The 16,640-nt window shown below is 50.6% G+C and overlaps 1 protein-coding gene and 1 pseudogene across 4 annotated transcripts in view; one reads left to right on the forward strand and one right to left on the reverse strand.

Annotated features, from left to right (window-relative positions):
• CETN2 (centrin 2) overlaps positions 1-16,640 on the reverse strand; it is a 628,428-nt gene that overhangs the window by 164,702 nt on the left and 447,086 nt on the right. The gene's annotated exons all lie outside the window — the stretch shown is intronic.
• On the forward strand, positions 2,889-4,559 carry LOC126945393 (paraneoplastic antigen Ma6E-like; annotated as a pseudogene).

Below are 16,640 nucleotides of genomic sequence, written 5' to 3' on the forward strand. Positions count from 1 at the left end.
CCCGCTCACGGTTGCGCACTGGTGACATAAACTCTCCTACTTCCCACAAGGTGGTTCCTCACCCCGCCCCCCCGTGCCAGCCTGAGCCAGCCTGCACCTTTGAGGACAGAGAATGCAAGCCCAGCTGGGAGCCACTTACATTGCAGAATAGCTCCCAGTCCTGTTGTTTATTGGCTGGACGATGGTGGCAGCCAGGCTTGCCACGTGCCATTTGGCCCAGCAGCCATTGTGGCTGTTCCCCATTGGAGGGGAGCTGTGGCGTCCCAAGCCTGTGGTGAAGGGCCGGGTGCAAAACACCCCGTGCAACGTATAGGCCACGTGAGCGCACTTGCTACCTGAAAGTCATAGCCCCCGTTTTTTACTGGACTGTGTTCTAGGGGAGGAGGGCAAAAAATACAGCTAATGCCTGCATTTCACAAGGGCATTAGTTTTTTTCACTGCTCACTGAGAGCCAGTGACTGAAAATATTCCATTCTCCCATTATTCTCCTGATTTCACGACCAAATATTACGCACTAGTACCCAAGCTGCTTCCTGTCGTTTCCCAAAGCAGGTTTCTTCCACAGAGGGAAGATCCTGGGGCCTGCAGTGGCCCGAAAGTGCTGTTCCAGAAAAGGGTGTGGGTGCGGCACAGGTAGCATACTTCAAGGTGCACATAAATCCCCTGGTAATCTTAAAAAAATGCAGGTTCTGAGTAAGGAGATCTGAGGCAGGGCTGGTTCCGCTGAAAGCTGGGTTACTTGCTGCATATCCCTGCCCAGGCTATGTGGAGCAAGGGTCTGAAGCCTATGATTACATTTCAGGGCCAGAAGTTATGGACCTTTAATGACAGAATATATTTGTTTTTCTTTCTTTGTGATTAAAAAAAAAAACAAAACAAAAACAGGCTTTTCTGGTAATGTTTTAATAAATATGTTAAAAGCAGACAACATTTTAAATTGATGGTCACTAAGCAAGATATTTGCAGATGTCACCTTCTTCAGCCAGGTGTGGTGGCTCACACCTGTTATCCCAGCACTTTGGGAGGCCAAGGTGGGCAGATCACTTGAGATCAGTCTGGCCAACATGGTGAAACCCCGTCTCTACTAAAAATCCAAAAATTAGCTGGGTGTGGTGGTGCAGGCCTGTAATCCCAGCTACTCAGGAGGCTGAGGCACGAGAATCGCTTGTACCTGGGAGGCAGAGGTTGCAGTGAACCCAGATTGCACCACTGCACTCCAGCCTGGGCAACAAAGCGAGATCCTGTCTTTTTTTTTTTTTTTTTCTTCTGAGAAGGAGTCTTACTCCTTCTCCAGCCCAGGCTGAAGTGCAGTGGTGCAATCTTGGCTCACTGCAAGCTCCGCCTCCTGGGTTCACGCCATTCTCCTGCCTCAGCCTCCCGAGTAACTGGGACTACAGGCGCCTGCCACCACGCCCAGCTAATTTTTTGTATTTTTTAGTAGAGATGGGGTTTCACCGTGTTACCCAGGATGATCTCAATCTCCTGATCTTGTGATCCGCCCACCTCTGGCCTCCCAAAGTGCTGGGATTACAGGTGTGAGCCACTGCGCCCGGCCGATATCCTGTCTAAAAAAAAAAAAAAAAAAAAAAAAAACCATTGAGAGCCCATTAAATCAATCTCCTTCATGTGACAAGAAAATAGTGCTGGAAGCCATTGCTGCTTAGCTGCCTGGTATCACAACATCACAGAAGGTGATGCCTCGGAAAGAGGTTCTGCCTCAGTCACCTCTGAGCTACTGAGGCCTGTGAATGTAGTGATTTGGGGGACACAGTCTGGAGTCCTAGTACCTGGCTGTCCGCCAACTCCCAGCTTCCAGACCCTGCCCCTAAGCATGAGCTTTCTCTCTGCCAGTTTCCAACCCCCTTTTTCTCTCAACACTTCCACTAGGCCATTTTGACGGTAGAGGGTCAATGGTTGGGCCTGTTGCCCCCAGAGGCTCAAGCCTTGGCACATCAAGCCCTTACCATGCAGGTCCCGTTCCCAGGGCAACATGGATGCCTCCCCCTGTCTAGCTATTTGCCTCCCCCGGAGACTCTGAGATTTTTCTCCTTCATCTATCTGAGGCTTCTGGGAGAAGTTGGAAGCCCATGTGCCCTTAATACAGCCGACCTGAGATATCCCTGCCCTGTGCAGCCCCAGCTGCACTGCTGAGGCGTGATCTTCCACCTTCCCGTTCCAGGGCCTCGAGGTGGTCTCTGGAGTGGGCTCCACAGCCTGAAGGTGGCATTTGCCCATGGCTGGTTGCAGTGTCTGCAGACAGAGAGCAGGCACCAGCGGGACCCCAGAGTGGCCGAGGGCGCCCTGGGGAGGAGCAAGATTGCTGTGCCCCCAGGCAGTAGGTGCGAGAGGGGGTCCTGGTCTGGAACCTGAGGAGAGGGGAGGAGGGTCTCCTTGCTGCAGGAGTCTGGGTGGGGTGAGCTCCTGGCTGCAGGGTGCCTCTGGCTACAGAAGGGGACTATGGTAGAGACAGGGGCTCTGACTGTGGGGGAAGGGGACTCCTGGCTGCTGACACAGGAGGCGTGGGAGGGGGTTGTCAGGTTGCAGGGATGATGGGAGGGGGCTCCTGGTCAAGTGCTGGGAAAGAGGAGGTGGGCACATCCAGCTGCAGGGTTCCATATGATGGTTGGAGTGGCTCCAGCTGTAAGTTCTGCCATCAGGGGCTGTACACCAAGGGAAAGAGACGCTTCCTGCTGTGGAGGTGGGGGATGCAGTGAAGGGCTCTGAGCTGCAGCAGTAGGGGTGGGGGAGCATGGGCTGTGACACTGGGCAGGGAAGATGCTTCAGGCCCTGCATTTGGGAGTGGCTGGTCTCTGGCTGTGCGGTGGGGGTGGGCTGACTGGCAGCAACATCCCTCTCTCCCCTTTGCACTCACAGGCTGCGTCAGAGACTGCAACAGTCAGCACACATTCCTGTCTGATCAGGCTCCCTCCCTCAAGTCCTCTGCGATGGCTCTGGCGATGCTTCGGGACTGGTGCAGGAGGATGGGTGCGAACGCAGAGCGCTCCCTGCTCATCCTGGATATCCCTGACGACTGTGAGGAACATGAGTTCCAGGAGGCCATGCGGGCTGCCCTGTCGCCCCTGGGCAGGTATCGAGTGCTCACCAAGCACTTCAGAAAGGAGCTCGGGGCCAGGGCAGCCTTGGTGGAGTTCGCTGAGGGTTTAAACCGAAGCTTGATTCCCTGTTGAATACCAGGCAAAGAAGGACACTGGAACATGATCTCCCTGCCCCAGGCCCCTGATGCTGATTTCAGGATATATCCAGTTTCCCTGCACAGCCCCAGGGGCAAGCAGTGGCCAAAGGTGCAGGTGAAGCAGGAGGTGCAGGTGAGGAAGATGAGGCAGGTGATGGAGGAGCTGCAGGTACAGCAGGAGCCATAGGTGAGGCAGGAGCTGTGGGTAAGGGTGAGGTAGAAGCCACAGGTGAGGCAGGAGGTGCAAGTGAGGCCGGAGGTGCAGGTGAGGGAGGAGCTGGAGATGAGTTGAGAGTTGCAGAAGAGGCAAGAGAGTCAGATGAGGGAGCCGCAGGTGATACAGGAACTGCAGGTGAGGCAGGAGCTGTGGGTGAGGCAGGAGGGACAAATGTAACAAGAACCTGGGTCCAGCCTTGGCGCTGCACCCTGCAGGCTGTGCTGGAAAACAGGGCCTACCAGGAACTAAGACCCTTTTCCAAGAGGGAGCAGCCAGGCTGCGAGGAAGAGTCCTTTGAGAGCTGGGTGGAGCACGCCAAGGATATGCTGCAGCTGTGGTACCATGTGTCGGAAAGGGAGAGGAAGAGGTGGCTGCTGGAGAGCTTGAGTGGCCTGGTCCCGGACGTCGTGAGCGGCCTCCTGGAGGAAGATCCCAACGTGGCGGTGCTGGACTGCCTGGCGGTGGCGCTGGAGCAGGTATTTAGGAACCGGGTCACTCGAATGACTTCCAGGCTGAAGTTCCTGACCTGCCCGCAGGGGCCCTTTGCCTTCCTGGTACACCTGGAAGGCCTGCTGCAGATGGCCCTGGAGAAGGCGGCCGTCCGCCCGGCCCTGGCCAATCACCTGCGACTGCGGTAGGTGCTGCCTCAGGCCTGCCCTAGGGAGGCCCTCCAGAATACCCTGAGGGGGATGCAGCTGGAGAGGAGGCCACCCAGCTTCCTGGGGCTGCTCCAGCTCATCCAGGAGATGGAGGTGTGGGTGGCCTCCCCAGTGAGGAGCCAGCAGGGTGTGGCCTGGCCAGTGGCTGCAGCAGAGAGTGAAGACCCAGTTGCCGCCCAGGCAGCTCCTGCCCATGGAGATGCTGCCCAGGCCTCCTCAGCCCAGGGGGATGCCAGCCAGGCTGATCCTGGGGTAGAAGATGCTGCTGAGACTGCTCCTGCCACCAAAAAGGCTGTCAGGGGCACCCCTGCCACTGGGGAAGGTGAAAATGCCCCTGCAGAGCTCAAAGGAGCCAGAGGGCCTTGTCCAGGCAGGAGGCCAGGAGGCTGAGGAGCCCCCCAAAGGGAGGCTTATGTTCATCCTGGAGGAGTTGGAAAATGAGGACAGGGCCAGGGAGGTGGGCCAGCGCAAATCCTCCCCAGGCAAATAGGCTCAGAGGGCCCCAGGGCCTCCTCTCCTCTCAGGCTGCAGCATCCTGGAGGCAGAGGGGAGGCCAGGCCAGGGCTGGTCCCTCATCCCACATCAGGATTGGGGCCCCCCACCTCCCTCCAAAGGGCCCAGGCCACCACCATCAGCCCTTCCCGGTGACCCAGATGACCACGTTGATACCAAATGGGGTTGGGGGAGGTGCCCTTCCTTTGCACCCAGTGCTGCACCCAGCGCTGCACCCAGCCCCAGCCCCAAACTCTGCCGTCTCCAGGGTTCTGGCCTGGAGGGAGCCCTGAGTGGCCAGCTGCGGCCTGGGTGGGGGCACCTGAAGATGTCTGTCCCCCACCCCTTGTCCTGGGTTGGGAGAGACAGGGGCAAAGAGGTCCTCTCAAGGGTGCCAACTGCCTGGGTCTCCCAAGAGGGTCACCCCACTTGCCGTCCCCAGGGCAGGCTGCCCCCTGTTCTGGGAAGCCCACCCTCACCTGTGTAGGCCCCGCAGTGACCCAGCAGACGCCCACCCACTGCTAGCTGTCGTTCCTCTGCAAAGTTGTGTGTTGTGCACCCACCTGGGCAACCGCCTCTAGGTCCGGGGCATGTGCTGTGAGCTTCCTGCGAGCCCAGGTTCTGCTCACTGCTGCCTGTCCTGCATCTTAAACACCACCTCTGCTTTCCTGGTGTAGATTGAGGCCAGTGGCTGCTTGTTCTCATGGAGCTGTGTGTGTTCTTCTCTGAGCAGCTCCTCCCCAGAGGCCCTCAGCACAGACCCAGGAGATGGTGGGAAGGAGGCACCTGGGCACGGCGGATGCTCACCCTGTGACCACGATGGTGACCATGACTGTGGGAGGAAGAGCCGGACCCGGGATGGAGTGGGGCTGCCCTGCCTGAGACTTCCAGGAGAGCTTCATGCTTTGGTGTTCCACCCCTGTTACTCATGACTGTTTCCTCGACCTGGTGGGCTGTTCCCTGCTGTGTTTACTGGTGTCCTGTGACTGTCTGTGATGGCCATAGGGCAGGGCCCTGCCCCAGCAGATGGGCTCGGGAGGGGGTTCCCTGAAGCCAGTGGACACTGCCAGAGTCCACCGTCCTGGCAAGAGGTGGACCCTGGGGCCCTTGGGAAGGAGGGAGGTGGCAGCGGGGTCAGCAGCAGGAGGGAGGTAGACGAGGCACCTTGCCAGGAACCCCAGGAGGAGGGATCCCAGGACCTGTGTCCTGTGGTTGCTGTTTGCAGTTTCTCTCTGTGTTGTGGCTCCCTTCTCTTCAATGATTTCAGTACATGTTTCTCTTCAATAAATTTCATTTCATGTTCCAGCCCGCCTCGCCTCTGCTGTGGGTAACTAGTGGAAAAGGTCTCTTTGGGATAAAATCGGAGCTAGGGGACAACAGTGGCCTGGAATTCCGACCCTATTGTGGTCACTGGGATACGGTCAGGGCATAGTAGGCCAGCGACTGTAGAGAATGACCTAACTGTAGTTAGGTCATTTTTTAATTGTTCCTCAGTTTCTCATGTTTATCCTGTGTGTGGACTACAGTGCTAGAGCTTTCACCATCTCTTTGGAAAGACAGAAGAGATGGATAAGGAAAAGGAGCAGAGCAGAGCGGCACCCCTCGCCTTCCCCAGGGTCTGGGTAGCGGGCGCGGGACGTGTCGCCTGTCCAAATGTGCAACCGCCACCAGTGTACGCGACGTGTGTGCACCTGTGCACCTTGGCGAGCGCGCAGCCGTCATGAGTGCGCCTGGGCGCGCCGCCATTTCCTGCAGCCTCAACAGCACGGTCGTATGTTTCTGGTTGTCATTTTATTCTTTTTGAGAAACGGTCTCGCTCTGTTGCCCAGGGTGGAGTGTAGTGGCGCTATCATAGCTCACTGCAACATAGACCTTCTGGGCTCAAGCGATTCTCCCGCCTCAGCCTCCCGAGTAGCTGGGACCACAGGCGTGCACCACCATACCCGGAACCAAAGTCACAGTCAGTCGCAGTGCCCGCTGGGAAAATGCGACCGTCCACAAAGCGAAACGGCCCTTCAGGGCGAGTTCGGCCTCCGTAGATTCTCCTGAGGCCACGCCTGCGCCGGCCGCCAGAAGGCGCCCGAGGATCACGAATGGGTCCAAGGAGCGGGCGGCCCCTTCCCATGCTCAAGGTCTGCTGCCGCGGTCAGAGTGGCCTTGGGGTGACCGCACGTGGACCGTCGCCGGCAGAAGGGAGCGCGGTCCCGCGGGGGCTGAACGGGGCCCCTGCGGTCTGAGCTTGTTTCGCAAGGAGCCCTGGTGGCCATGGCCTCTGGGACACCAGACACGGGTCGTCAGGGCTGTCGCCGGGAAGGGGGTGTGGACGTGCAGACAGGGAAGGCAGCCGGACCCTCCAACCATGCTGGGCCCTCGGGCTGACTGTGGCTGGTCTGTGGGGCTCAGTGAGGAGGGACTTTGTTCCCTAGAAGTTTGATGAGGGAGCGCCATGGGGGTGGCGTCATCCTGACATCCTGCAGGGCAGTGGAGCCTTACTTTCCCTAGCCCCAGAGATCATGAAGCCTCTCTTTGTTTAAAGGTAGAAACCAAGGACAAGAGATTGGTGGGAATTGCTCTGGTTACAAAATTGCAGAACCAGACTTCTTAATTCTGGGACCTGTGCTGCTTTCATTACAGTCTACCGCTTCCAGTTTGTGATGTTCTCCTTCTGTCAACAGTTAGCAAACCTGCTGGCTGTGTCGCTCTGGCAGTGAGTCCAAAGGTGAAGGATTGAGGGGGAGCTGATGCATTTTGATACTCAAAATGTCTCCTAAACTGTCAGGTATGGTATACCATCTCCTGCCTCCTTGATGCTTGTGATAGCACCCCAAACACTCAGTATATTTGTACATCTAACATTCTTACTCCTGCCTGGACAGGCCCTCAGTATCATTCAACGAAAGCTCAATTATTGCACAGGGAGTGACAGCACAGTCGTGACTTTCTTGTTGTCATTTTTTTTTTTTTTTTTTTTTGACACAGTCTTGCTCTGTTGTCCAGTCTGGTCTATGTCCACAGTATCTTCCTGGTCTGCTTATACTAAGTCAAGCAATTTCTGTGCTGGCATGGGTTCCAAGCACCTGAGAAAGCCCAATGTCATCTCTCTTTTCACAGTGGTTCTCTTTTGGCTATACTTTATATTCCTTCTAGCATAACCTCTTCCTGACTGAAGGCCAGGCAGAGCACAGGCCACTTTAAGGTTTAACTTTCAAGTAACTAAGAGCCTCCCTTTCCCAGAGCAGCAGCAGTGCTTGGAGAAGCACCTGCCTCAGCTTTTATTCTCCCTAGAAACTGACCTTTCCTTTTCCCATTGTAACCTACCTCTGAGCAAGCTGGTAAAAAACCTGCATGCCCCCTTCTTTGCTGCATGAAGGAAATTCAAACCATGCAAGTTCCTGTCTCCATGTGGGAATTCTCATCTTGGCCCCCCACTTCTAACTTCAGTGAAAACCTAGGCCGTTCTCCTTCCTTTGCTTCCAGAAGCCATTTTGGAATTGCTGGAGATGACTGCTTCCCTCTCCTGAAAACTCTCAATTATATATGTAGTGAAACTTTTCTTGTCCTCTTGGCGTGTATGTGGTGTCATCAGTCTTAACATCCTAGCTGATTTTTGAGTGGGGATCTATCTGCCTCTGAAGGTGACCTTAAAAACAATTTTGCAGGAGGCATAATGGAGATTAGAGCCACTTTAAAGACCTCTAAGATGTATTAACAGGTATGGTGGTCCCCATCATATCTCCATTTAATCCACCAGTTCTGTCCCCTGTGGAAATTGGATGAATTCTGGAGAATGAGTGTACACTACCTCATGCTTCATCAAGTAGTAATCCCAGTTGCAGACGCTCTGTACCAGACACAGTATCATTGCTCAAATAGATTTATAAAGCCTTAGGTGCATAGTATGTGGCCATAGGTTTGATGAAGGCATTCCTTTCCATTTCAACCAATCAAGGAAAGAGGATAAGAAGCTGCTGTGGTTTGAATGGTTGTCCCCTCCTAAACCTATTGTTGGGTGAAATTGAGGACCGGAGAGACCAATATGGAGAACAGGAGGATTGTTTATTTTAGGTACACACCAGCTTAGTGGATTTGTATTCAAGAAGCTGAGCATTAAACAAAGACAGAGCGGGGTTTTTATAAGTGGATTTACAGAAGTAAAATAAAAGTAGCTAATTATATGATAGGTTATATAATTTACAGCATAGCTTAACTTGTGGCCTTGCATAGCCAGTGGCCTTATAGCTGCATTGAAAGAAAAATAAGAACTGGCTAAATACAGATATTTATAAAACATAGTTATGCTTAAGAAGCCAGGGAAAGGAATAACAGTAAAGGAATTTGTGTCTCTCTCTTTTTTTTTTTCCTTTAACCTTGTTTTGGAGGGGAGGGGTGTCTGGAACCCATTCCTTTGGCCTTGGCTTCTTAAATAGCATTATCTTATAACTGTCCTTGAAGTGAGCTTGCTAGGCAGAGCAAAAACTTGTTTTTTTTCTTTTTAACCCTTGCCTTGCCTGCTACTTTTTTTTGAGTGAATGAATACATATTTATTTTTAAATTTCTGCCTCACTATGTTGAAATTTAATCCCCAGTGTGACAGTATTGAGAGGTGTGGCTTTAAGCCGTGATTGGGTCATGAGGGCCTTGCCCTCATGAGTAGATTAATCCAATCATTGATTAATGGGTTAATGGACTAATGGGTTATCATGGGAGTGATACTAGTGGCTTTACAGGAAGAAGAAGAGAGAGAGACCTGAGCAAACGCAGCCGTATCACCATGTGATGTGTTGTGGCACCTCAGGACTCTTCAGAGAGTCCCCACCATCAAGAAGGCCCTCACCAGATGCTGCCCCTTTACCTTGGACTTCTCAGCCTCCATAACTGTAAGACCTGTTTTATTTCTTTCTAATTAATTACCCAGTTTCAGGTGTTCGATTATAAGCAATGGAAAATGGACTGACAGAAGCATTTCACGATCACGTAGACAAACAAAAATCTTTGTTTACAATTTGTCTCAAGACCATGTTAACTCTTCTGCCCTGTGTTACACTATCCTCTATCATAATATAGTCCAAAGAGATGTGGGTCATCTAGACAGTGCATAGAATGAAACATGGATCTGTTACACTGACATCATCATTCTGATTGGACAGGACAAGTAAGAGGCAGCCTACACACTGGGAGGCCTTGGTAAGACACGTGCACTCCAGAGGGTGGACAATAACCCCTATGGGGATTCAGAGATCTGCTACATCAGTGAAGTTTTTAGGGGTCCAGTGGTCGGAGGCATGCCAGGATGTCCCCTCCAAAGGAAAAGACAAATTACTGCCTCTTGAATCCCCCATCATAAAGAAAGTAGTACACCTGGTAGACCTCTTTGGGTTTGGGGGAGAAAACATTCCACCCATAAGATAACTTCTGAGGTAGACACACTGGAGGACACAGAAGGCTGGGAGATTTAAGAGAGGCAGGGAGCAGGAAAGTGATCTGCAGCAGGTCCCGGCTGCAGTGCAAGCAACTCTTGAACCATCTCATCTGACAGACCCTGCAGTGTCAGAGGTGTCAGTGGTAAGAAAGGAGGCAGGGTAGGGTTTAAGACCAGTCCCCATGGGAGGATCGCCACACAGGCCCCTAGGGTTCTGGAGCAGGGCCATGCCACCCGCATCAGAGAATCATACACCTTTTTAGAAAACAGCTTCTGGTGTGCTTCTGGGCCCTGGCAGAGACAATGCTTGACCGTGGGACACCAAGTGACTGTGTGTCACTTGTAAGCTGAAATTTCCCCTTACAAGCTGGGTCTGTCAGACCATCGGGCGAAAGTCAGATGACCCTCCAGCAATCCATTGCACGATGGAAATAGTTCATCTAGTCAGGAACAGAAGTGTGAGTGAGCTACGGAAGCAGCAGCCAAGACACTTGCGTGACCCATCACAGTTATATCAGTGCCCCTCCCTTAGCTCACACCTATGGCTGTGTGATCTCACGTGGCTAGATGAAGGAGGAGGAAAAGGCCTGAATATTGCTTATGAATGGCTTGGCTCAGTCTCTGGCCAATGGACAGCAGCTATATTCCAGCCACACCCACCTAGGGACGGCCCTGAAAGACAGTGGGGAGGGAAGATCTTCCTGGTGGGTGGAACTTTAAGGTGTGCACCTTGTCATCCACTTTGTGTGGGAGAAGTGGCCCACGGTAAATCTGTGCAGTGGCCAATGGGCTAGCCAAAGGACTAAAAAGGAAAGGACTGGAAAACTGGAGACAAGGAGGGCTAGGGTAGAGACATATGGATAAACATATGGGAGTGAGCATGAAGGAAAAGTTTACATCACATACGAGTACCCACCAGAAAGCATCAACAGTGGAAGAGGAGCTGAACAGTCAAGTGCACAAAATGATGCAGCAAGTTGGACATTAGCCACACTTCACCATCAGCCAGTCCAGAACTGACACAATGGGCACATAAACAAATGGGCCACAGTGTGAGAGATGGAGACTGCTCGCAGGCCCAGAAGCATGGAATCCTACTTAACAAGGCCTTTATTGCTGCTACTGGCTCTGAAGGTCCAGTCTTCCAGCGAAAGAGACCAATGTTGAGACCCCAATATGGCACCATTTCTCCATGTTGGGTCCATTATCTCTTAGAAGAGACATCCGTTCTTTCTTACAAGGACAGAAACCTATTCTGAGTATGGGTTTTCCTTTCCTCCTGGCAGAATTTCAGCCAACATCACTATCCAGGGGCTTTCAGAGTGCATGACCTGCAGACCTGGAATCCCACACAAGAGGGTATCCTACCAAGGGACACACTTCAGAATGAAGGAGGTATGTGTGTGAGCCCATGAGCATAGGATAGTCTGGTATCACACTGCCACCCAGAAGCTGCTAGCTTGATAGAGTGTTGGAATGGCCTTCTGGAGGTGTAGCTGAAGCACATGCTTAGAGGCAACACCCTACAACGATGAGGCGCCATCCTGCAGGATGCAGTATATGCACTGACTCAGAGATGTCCATGTGGCACTGTGTCCCCAGTAGGAAGAATACATGGGTCTGGAAGCCATAGGGTGGAGGCCAAAGTGGCCTCACTTTCCATCTTTCCCAATGACCTACTCAGGGGCCAACACTGTGCTTCCCGTCTCCTCAATTCTAGGCTCTGCAGGGTAGAGGTTCTGGTTCTTGGCACTCTTATCAGGAAATACAGCCTGGGTTCCAGTTGTACTTATAGCCACCACTGCTGCCTGGCATTTTAGGGTTCCTTGATTACAGACACCAGCAAGCAGGAAGAATCATCATGGTGGTGGGAGTAATAGATAATTATCAAGGAAGAGGCAAGACTACTGTTATTATATAATAGAAGCAGAGAGGAATATGCTCGGGACTCAGATATCTTCTCTAGTGACTTTTGGTACTCCCTTGCCTCATTGGCTGTAAGTGATTAAGTACAGTGTGAGTGGTCTAAGAAGGGTGTGGATACAAGGGACTCAGACCACTCAGGGATGAAAGAAGCTGCCAAAACTGCAAAGGTTATAGTTGAGGGTGAGGGAATCCTAGAATGGATAGTGGAAGAGGGTAATCATGAACACCTGTTGCAGTTGCAGGACCAACTGCACTGATGGGGCTTGTACTTTGTCCTGCCAACTTTTCTCTCCTTCTTCTTGTTCTTCTTTTTTTTTTTTTGAGACAGAGTCTCGCTCTGTCACCCAGGCTGGAGTGCAGTGGTGCGATCTCTGCTCACTGGAAGCTCTGCCTGTCGGGTTCACACCATTCTCCTGCCTCAGCCTCCCAAGTAGCTGGGACTGCAGGCCCGCCACCACACCCAGCTATTTTTTTTTTTTTTGTATTTTTAGTGGAGACGGGATTTCACCTGTTAGCCAGGATGGTCTCGATCTTCTGACCTCGTGATCCGCCTGCCTCGGCCTCCCAAAGTGCTGGGATTACAGGCTTGAGCCACCACGCTCGGCCCCCAACTTCTATCTTCTAAGTTTGCCTTCAGAAAGAGTGGCCCACAGGAGCCAAGAAGGAACTGCTTCCCAAGCAACTATGGAGTAGTGGATCTGTGTGGCACAAAGGATGGCCTGTGGCAGCTATGGAAGTGCACTGCTTGGATGTCACTTTAAGAGAGGGCCTGTTATAAGGAGTGCAGTTAGTCAACAGCATCCAGGTAGAATGTCTTCAGGTTCCAAGGCAGCATTTGAGGTGAGACCATGCTAGTTCCAGGCAGCTCCCTATCAGAGGCTTAGTACAGCAGAGTACTAGGATCATTTTTGCTCAGTGTGGGGCTTCTCTATGGGCCATCTTTGCATCAGAGCTCCCCGTTGGGCTGGCCATGACTTTTTGAAAGCTGCACCGCTGTCTGAGACTCTTCCTTCCAATCCTTCCTTCTCCCTCTCTTTCCACTTGTGTTAGACCTGCCCTGTGGTCTGAAGGTTCTTCCTGCCTCTTTCTGTGTCATCTCCCCTTTATCTTCTGTGATAATTTTTTTTTGCACTTCTAACTCCATCTTGACTTCCTGGAGGACCTGAACTGATGCATTTGATTTGGTTTTAGAGATAGCACCTCCTTATCCTCCCTCCTGGGGAGGGTAGGAGAAAAGCCAAAGCACTCTTTGCTCCTACAAATTTCGTTTAAAAATAACCTCTGACATGTTTAATCTCTTCAGTAGCCTTGATGGGATGGTGTTTGCTGAATGGGCTTTGCCATCATTTAATAAATTCAGGGAGTTTGTTGAAGGAATTTGAGGGCTGATCAAAGAAAAAGATATGACCACAAGGGACAGTAACACAACAAGCTTTATTGGGTGGCACTGGGACAGGGTTGCATAAGAGGGAAAGTCCTCATAGCACAGGACTATCCAGAGGTTTATGGATGGGCTAAGAGGCCACCACCTGGAAGGGAAGGAAGGCATAGGGACTCACAGGGCAGAGAAGGAACAAAGAGGGAGCTTATGTGTCTGGGTGAGGTCAGTCAGTACCACGTTGGAGAGTCTCTGCATATGCAAAGCAGGCAGGCTTTAAATGGCTAAAAAGCTGCTTATTTGGGATGTTTTAAAAATAATCAGGCTGGGTGTGGTGGCTCATGCCTGTAATTCCAGCATTCTGGGAGGCTGAGGCATGCGGATTGCCTGAGCTTGGGAGTTTGAGACCACCCCGGGCAACATGGTGAAACCCCATCTCTACTAAAATACAAAAAAATTAGCTGGTCACGGTGGTGTGTGCCTGTAATCCCAGCTACTTGGGAGACTGAGGCAGTAGAATCGCTTGAGCCCAGGAGGTGGAGGTTGAAGTGAGCCAAGACCGTGCCACTGCACTCCAGCTTGGGCAACATAGTGAGACTTCGTCTCAAATAATAATCATAATAATCAGACGTGTAAAAATATGAGTTGGGCACCAGTGAGCTTTTCAGGTAACAGGTCTCAGTCTACAGTGAAGAAATAAACAACATAGGGGCCAATACACAGAGGCCATCTTTAGTTCATTTATATAACAAACAATGTGTGATGTTTCCATTGAGAATGTAGATCGTACAGGGACTTAGCACCTCCTGTCCTCAGATTTGGGCTAAAGTTCTGTGAAAATAGGCCACATTTCATTTACCATCCTGTTATACATGCAATACCCAGCAACTATGCCCTGCTGTGTCTTGTGGCAGATGCTAGGGACACAATGGTCTAGGGTTCCTGCTGTCGCAGAGCTTCGAAGTGCTGAAAGAATTGCACAAATGCATATGTGATCACTGGGTTAAGTGCTAAGGAAGGCAAGCAGTACAAGAGTGCTATAAGAATGTGTTAAAGAGTGACCTCAGAAGAGGGTGCGGGTGCCAGAGGAAGCATCTTTGATGAAGGGACATGAATGCTGGGACATGGAGGATAAGTAGGATTTAGCCAAGCAAAGAGTAGAGGTAGGGGTGGAACCATGCTCAGGCAACAGAGACAGAATATGCAGTGGGCTTTGAAGCTTCCTCTACCTAAGCTACCTGCTCCCAGTCAGTCACACCCTAGGCTTTGTCATCTCCTAAAATTGTCCCATCTTGAGAATCAGTGACTCAAGTATGCTACTTTCTGACCACAGACTCCCTACTGTGATCCTTTTTCAACCTCTTTGGGGCCTTCAGATGTTGACTCCTCTGTTTCTTCCAACCTATCAGCCCTCTTCTTTCCCTCCTAGTTTCTTTTTGTTTAAAGAGCTTTACTCAGACATAATTCACACACATGTATTTAAAGTGTAAAATCTGATCAATGTTGGTATAAGCATACACCTGTGAACTCATCACCACAGTCAAGATTAGTGAGTGTATTCATCACTCCCAGAAAGTTCCTCATTCCCCTCTGTAATCTCTCCTTCCCTGTATCCTAAAACGTTGCTAAACTCTAAACTCCCTTACTAGTTCTAATAGATCTTTTGGGTAGATTCTATCAGATTTCCCACACAGAAAATGTTACCTGCAAACAAAGACAGTTGTACTTCTTCCTTTATGATATGAATACTTTTGTTTATTTTGCTTGCCCTATTTTCAAAAGGCTTTCTTCTTGGCTCCATAGCTTCTTACTACATACAACTTCATAATTCAATATTGGTCTTGCGTGGCAAGCCGGCAGTGTGACAGACACAGTCTTCCATCTCTCACTTCTCATTGGAATCTCAGCTCCTTAGGTCACCAAGTTTGTCTCTCCAGCCCTGTGAGACTGTGGAAATCTCTACTGGGTGTTTGACCCCCAGCTGTGGCCATCTAAGTAAAGCCTCAATTCTCAGCCTCCTTCCCTGCACCTGGAAGTGTCTGCAGCACCACCTCATCCTTTCATGGTTCTCTTCTTTCCTGCATGTTGGCCCCTCAATATTCATTTTAATAGGTCTCCAGTGCCTTTAAACTGATCCTTTTGTCATGTTTCATCGGACTTTTCTTCTTGTTCTCTATAGGAGCATTTGTCTGCCAAAAGCTACTCTTTTATACCCATAAGCAGAAGTCAAATCAATAAAATTGTTACTCCTTAAATGTTCTCAAACATTTCTACTTCTCTTTATCTCTTCCACCACCATCCTAGTCCAAATCACTCCTCTGTGTTAGTGCAACGACCTCCTTCATTGCTCTCCTTTCATCCACTCTTACCTCCCACCTAGGCATTCCCCATATAGCAGTCAGAATTCTTTTTTAAAAAACAGGTAAGATTATATCACTTCCCTGCTCAAAACCCTTAAATTGTTTTCGATAGTTTTCTTAGCACAAAATGAAAAATAAACATTATTAACAACAATAAATGGTACTTGCTGAACTGTGGTTATGCTCAATGTGCATCAGTAATGCAAATGGCCTTTCCTGTGACTCCTCTCGTTAATACAGAGAAATAAGCAGACATTCATCAAGTTCAACTTAATTGGTCAAGGACACAGATAGGGGCAGTAAAGGCAGAATTTCGAGCCAGGACTCTTCAGCTCAAGAGCATGTCTTTGAAGCAGAGTCCTGAATGGAAAAATGACTCCTTTTCTATGTTCTCATCTTGGTATCAGTTAGGGCTGTCCAGAGAAACAGAATCAATAGGAGAGATAGATGTATCTCCTGTTGAGGCAGAGAGAGGCAGAGAGAGACAGAGAGAGAGAGAGAGAGAGATTAAGGAACTGGCTCACATGATTGTGAGTTGGGGGCTGGCAAGTCTGAAATCTGTAGGGTAGGGCAGCAGGCTTGAGACCCAGGGAAGAGTTAATGTTGCAGCTTGAGTCCAAAGGCTGTCTGAACACAGAATTCCTTTCTCTTCAAGGGACCTCGGTCTTTTCTCTTAAGGCCTCCAACTGACCAGATGAGACCCATCCACATTGTGGAAGAGGACAATCTGCTTTACTCAAAGTCTGTTGATTTAAATGTTAATAATATCTTAAAAAATAGCATCACAGCCACATCTAGATACTTTGACCAAGCAACTGGGAACTGTAGCCTAGCCAAGTTGACACAAAACCAGCCATTATACTTCCTGACTGTATTTTCATGGTAAAGAATTCAAACAACAGGGAGATATATAGAAGAAATACTGAAAGTCACATTTCCACCCCATCCCTTTCGTTCCCCAGAGGTGAACACTGTGAATTCCTCAGTCAGCATCCT

This window comes from Macaca thibetana, chromosome X (genome assembly GCF_024542745.1).
Source record: "Macaca thibetana thibetana isolate TM-01 chromosome X, ASM2454274v1, whole genome shotgun sequence".
Taxonomy (NCBI): domain Eukaryota; kingdom Metazoa; phylum Chordata; class Mammalia; order Primates; family Cercopithecidae; genus Macaca; species Macaca thibetana.